Below are 6,000 nucleotides of genomic sequence, written 5' to 3'. Positions count from 1 at the left end.
GGAGGACTTGGGAGACCTGGGGCAGGCAGGTCTGAGCCTGCACTAGGTCTCTCATGTCCTCCCCCACCTCTAAGGTATCCCATGGTCCACTTAATGTTCTGCACGTTGCTTAAAGACCATATTGTGAAGAGCAAGGGTTGGGGTAATTAAAGGAGGCAATCATGTAGATGCTTCGCTTAACAACTATCATGATTTGTGACCATAATAGGCAGGCTCCATTACTGTTGTGAATCGGGGACTACATGTAAGCACTGAGTGAAAGGAATCCTCAAGGATGAAATATGATGGTGGCATTCAGCTCTCAGAATATCAAAATGGTGGTGAAGTATTCCCAGATGCAGGAAGTAAGGAGCAACTCAGCTGGTTCCAGAAAGGCTACGGTTGAATGATGATTTAACAGTTCCATGGTTCATCACTTGCTCAGAAAAATTTGGGCTGACTGTAATTTCTTTGAATAGTAGGATCTCATTCTTTTTCTATTTCCCTAGTCTAAGAAACTACTTACAAAGGCCATAGACTGCCATGCCCAAACAAGCAACAGAAGGGTGATAGAAGTCCCCAAGGTTTGCAGAAGGTTTTCCACAGATTTAAAGAATGGGATGCCTGAAGCCTCCCAGTTTTGGAAGGATAGTTATGTGAATCTCTTGCTGCAAAAACAAATTAGGCTGAACTAACAACCAATGGATTTTACACAGTTGTATGATCTGCTGACTAATGGTGAGTGAGAGGGGAGCAAAGACAGGCAAACAGAAAGAATACCTTGGCTGGCCCCAGGACTTTCTGCAGTGCAGTAATTTGTCACAAGCGTGTGCATACAACTGGCCCGTAACAGAATATATCAAGTGGGAATTTTGCTCGGTTACTTCCAATTATAGGATTTCTGGACTGCTTCTCAACTGTGAAGGGGAAAAATAGAAGTCTGGAACAATTCCCTTACAACAAATTGTGTTTGGCCTGCAATTGGAAGGATGTGCTACTGTCCTGGAAAGCACCCATTGGCATTCCCTCCATAAAAATAACATCTTCCCTGTTGGGTTTGACATTGGATGGCAAGCAGAAAGTCAAAGCTGCCTTGCCATATGGAACCGTTTTCCCCTGCTTGTTGTTTACTAGGTTTCCCTGGAGATGGATCTGGCAGATTTTTCAACTTGGCGAGGACTGAACACTTCTCCCAGCTCTTTCACTGCTCCCAAAAATCTGTTCTAGTGAAGGCGGTTAAGAGTAAACGAACCGCATAGTGTGGAAACTGGAACTCTTCCGTTCCCATAAACACACTCCTGCCAGTCAGAGCAAACCACACACAGGCTGCAGAAAGATGGCGGCGTGACAGTAGCAGACCTCAGTGCAGTTGTGGCGAGAAGGAGCCATGACGGCAGGTGCTTGACAACCAACAACAATAAGAGCCAGGGAAAGTCTGCATAAATTGTAACTTGGTGGTGAACAGTTGACTTTTTGCTTGAGGTCGTTGTGCAGAGAGGCAGTCTGATGTAGCGGTTAAGGCATCAGGCTAGAAGCTGGGAGACTGTGAGTTCTAGTTCCGCCTTGGGCACAAAGCTAGCTGGGTGAACTATGGTCAGTCACTTTCTCTCAGTCCTAGGAAGGAGGCAAATGGCAAAGCACTTCTGAAAAGTCTTGCCACTTGGGGGGGGGGGAAGGAGGCTGTTTGAACCCTATCCCCTCTACCAGCTTGCCATGTGTGCTTTACTTGCTCAGACAATAACAGGCAAGAATCAGCTGTCTTGGTTATTCAGTTGCTGAAAGAGAGCTAGCAGGCAAAATTATCTGGTGGTATCATTGGGGAGAATTTGCAGCTATTGATCTGTAGACTGTTCCAGCGGCTCATATTTCTCTATTGGGGGTTGTTGTGCATTTCGTTTTTTTTCCCTTCTTTCTGATTCTCCCTCCCAGACTGGAGGGGGCTGTTTTGCCAGCCTCCCATTAACACTGCCAGCCAATTATATGCAACTGTCATTTGCCATACAAGTGACCCTTTTAATTAAGGGAAGACATCCAGATTGGCCCCGGGAATAATTCTCAGTGGAGTTTTACATCTCCCAGTCTGTATTGTCGTGGCCTGGATGACAAGCCTGAGTGTGGGAAACTGCTTTGTTACTCTCCTAAAAGAGTGTCGTCTCCCAAGACCCTCTTAGGGATCTGCGAAATCCAAATTATTTGCCAAACTATGTTTAAAAATTATATAATACTAAAATTCCATGGAAGTAGCAGCAGTGAATATGTTCATTTTAATTTTTGATATGGTAAAGGTTGATAAATATAACCAGGGCTTTTTTTCTCATAGAACGCCCAGAATGGAGCTCCGGCACCTTTTTTGGATGGAACCTTGTAGGGTAGGCAAGGCAGGTTATATGACGGGTGTGAGTTCCGGCACTTTTTTTTTTTTTTAAGAAAAAAAGCACTGAATATAACCCATAGAAACAAAAACTCTCTTGTGGTCCTCCATACCTTTTAAAAGGGGGCAGGGTTCCTGAGGGGGGAAAAGCTAAAGAAACACTGCTTTACGAGATAAGAAAGGGTGAGCTAAAACTTCATCACAATTGGGTATCAGAAATCAGCATAAGCGGCTTTTTAGACCCATGGGGAGCAGCCTGGGTCACAACGAAGATCCTATGGCAGTTAAAGAATTGCCACAAATCGATCAGCTGATGCACTGGAGATGGCAAAAGATCGAGAATACGACCTGATCCTAGCAGGAAAAGGGTCAATCAGACCTTTGTTGTATGTATCGTGGGTAGGAATGAAGGTTGTGCAAGGCTGACCTATTTGCCTTGTTGGTCTTTAGAGATTCCAAAGGTTGTAGGCTCCAAATACACAGCTGAGTCAGAACACTTCACAGTACGGGTAGTCCTCGACTTACAATCATTTGTTTAGTGACCGTTCGAAGTTATAGCGTCACTGAAAAAAAAGTGACTTATGACCATTTTTCACACTTATGAATGTTTCAGCATCCTCACAGTCGGGTGATCAAAATTCAGATACTTAGCAACTGGCTCACTTTTATGACAGTTGCAGTGTCCCGGGGTCATGTGATCCCTTTTTATGACCTTCTGACAAGCAAAGTCAATGGGGAAGCCAGATTCACTAAAGCACCATATTATTAACTGCAGTAATTCACTTAACTATTTATTTATTTATTTATTTATTTATGAGACTTATATACCGCATTAAGTGCAAGCACTCTCTAAGCGGTGTACACCAGTAAGCAATGTATATATATATTTACATTGCCCCCAACAATCTGGGTCCTCATTTTACCTACCCCGGAAGGATGGAAGGCTGAGTCAACCTTGAGCCGGTGAGATTTGAACCGCTGACCTGCTGAACACAGTCAGCTAAAGTGGCCTGCAGTACTGCACTTTAACTGCTGCGCCACCTCGGCTCATGGCAAGAAAACTATGGCAAGAAAAGTCATAAAAATGGGCAAAACTCACTTAATAACTGTCTTGTTTAGCAACAGAAATCTTGGGCTCAATTGTGTTCATAAGTGGAAGACTACCTGTAGTCCTGGGATATCAGAGGAAACAATCTCAGATAATAAATCTAAGATGGTAGCAAGGGTGCTATCTACTGTACCTAGATTTTGGAGCATCATTGATAATCAAAGAAGACAATCCTGAAATCAGTGAAAAAACATGATGATGGGTTATAAAGCAGCTTTTTACATTTCTGTTGATAATTCCACATCTTTGGGCCTTGCTCTGGGTTTTCCTGAAAAAAAAATAATGTTCATAACAGAAAAAGAAGAGATGTTGCATTTTCCCCTAGATACAGAAGGAATTTTCCTGCAGCGGTATGTCATGTCTGCTTAATAAACATGTGTTTGTTTCTCTACTGGGGAATATGTAAATAATTCTTCCAGTTGCATGGAAGAATCCAGTAAAAGTTTTGCCATCTGATTATCCTGCTCCTCACTTGAAGAAAAGAGTGTAGAGCACAAAATATGCCTCATTATAAGGAGCCCCAAAGTCAGTAGATCTGCTGTACATATTGGACTATAACTACTATTGGGGGTTGGGGATGATAGCAACTGTAGGTCAAGACATCTACTAGCTCCCCTGTTCCATATACTCAAGTAGATCCTTGGGCAACTTTCTATTCATTTGTTCCAATGGAGTTATAGTCATAGCCAACCGGCGGTTGAGCCATTACATTTTCATTCTGTTTCCAAACTCTGCACCCCTCTATTATGCTGATACTCAGCTCCAAAGCAATCACTTTTGCACATTGCAGTCTTAAGGAAACAGCTTCCAAATCAGATTTGTTTTGTTTTGATTGATTTGATGTCAAAAGCATAGAGGTCTCTCTACTGTAATTGTAAAGCAGAAAGCAAGATGGTGAACAAGCGAAGAAGCAGTGCTTTTTTTGTAAAAAAAAAAAAAAAAAAAAGGTGCCGGAACTCACCCATGTCATACAACCTGACTTGCCTACCCTACAAGGTTCCATCCAAAAAAGATGCCGGAACTCCGTTCTGGGTGTTTTATGACAAAAAAAGCCCTGTGAAGAAGTAAAAATAAATTGCATATGACATGGGCAAAATGAACAAGGAAAAGAGAACAAATAACTGTAATAAAGACTGGATCTTTTAAAAAGGCAGATATTCAACGCAGTTAAAGTTAGATCTGAGAGTTTCAATTGTATAGACTTTGAAAATGAAAAATGAAATAATGCCCATTGTAAGCTTGTATCTGAAGTATTTGCAAGATCCTAGCAACAACAACAACATTAATAATAAGAATAAGAATAATAAGTGCCTCGGGTGCAATCCCAAAACAACTGGAGCACCACTTGAACACCACTGGCATTGACAAATTTGCCATTAGTCAATTGCAAAAGGCGGTCTTACTAGGAACCGCTTCAATCCTACAAAGATATCTGTAATACCATTAATTCAAACATCCACATCTGCCTATCCCAGGTCCTTGGTAAGGATTCAATAGATAGACAAAAATGCCAAATCCAGTCTGAACATCTGGCTGACTGTGTGATGACTTCTTCTTCTTCTTCTTCTTCTTCTTCTTCTTCTTCTTCTTCTTCTTCTTCTTCTTCTTCTTCTTCTTCTTCTTCTTCTTCTTCTTCTTCTTCTTCCTCTTCTTCTTCTTCTTCTTCTTCTTCTTCTTCTTCCTCTTCCTCTTCCTCTTCCTCTTCTTCTTCTCCTTCTCCTTCTCCTTCTCCTTCTCCTTATTTATTTATTTATTTGTTTATTTGTTTATTTATTTATTATACACAGTGATTAAAAGGGACTTCAGAATTCAAACAGACAAGCACCTGCAATATAACATCCTGGACTTAACAATTGTCAATAAGAAAGACAAAAAAGTCTGGATAGTGGACGTGGCAGTGCCTGGAAACAGCAGAATAGATGAGAAAGAACAGAGAAGATAACAAAATACAAAGACCTACAAATAGAAATAGAAAGACTGTGGCAAAAGCAAGCAAGGGTAGTACCAATAATAATAGGTGCCTTGGGTGCAATCCCAAAACAACTGGAGCACCACTTGAACACCATTGGCATTGACAAATTTGCCATTAATCAATTGCAAAAGGCGGCCTTACTAGGAACTCCTTCCATCCTGTGATGATATCTGTAATACCATCAAATATCCACATCTGCCTATCCCAGGTCTTTGGGAAGGACTCGATAGGTAGACAAAAATGCCAAATCCAGTCTAAACATCTGGCTGACTGTGTGATGATCAATAATAATAACAATAATAATAATAATAGAGTTGGAAGGAACCGTGGAGGTCTTCTAGTCCAACCCCCTGCTCAGGCAGGAAACCCTATACCATTTTGGACAAATATAACTCCTGTTGACATAAGGAGATGCTTTCTGATAAAAATTACAATTGAGTTAAGCTTATTTGTCCAAGCAAAAATCTGCAGGAAAAGCTGTGGTTGGCTTGAATGAATGGAGCCAGACATAAAACTTGACCTGTATTCTAATATCTACCATCTCCTCATGCTAAACAGTGTCTTAGCAAA

This window comes from Crotalus tigris, unplaced genomic scaffold (assembly GCF_016545835.1).
Source record: "Crotalus tigris isolate CLP2741 ecotype Arizona unplaced genomic scaffold, ASM1654583v1 scf7180000024514.4999324561:1519799, whole genome shotgun sequence".
NCBI lineage: Eukaryota > Metazoa > Chordata > Lepidosauria > Squamata > Viperidae > Crotalus > Crotalus tigris.
Note: the sequence above shows the minus strand (reverse complement) of the source record.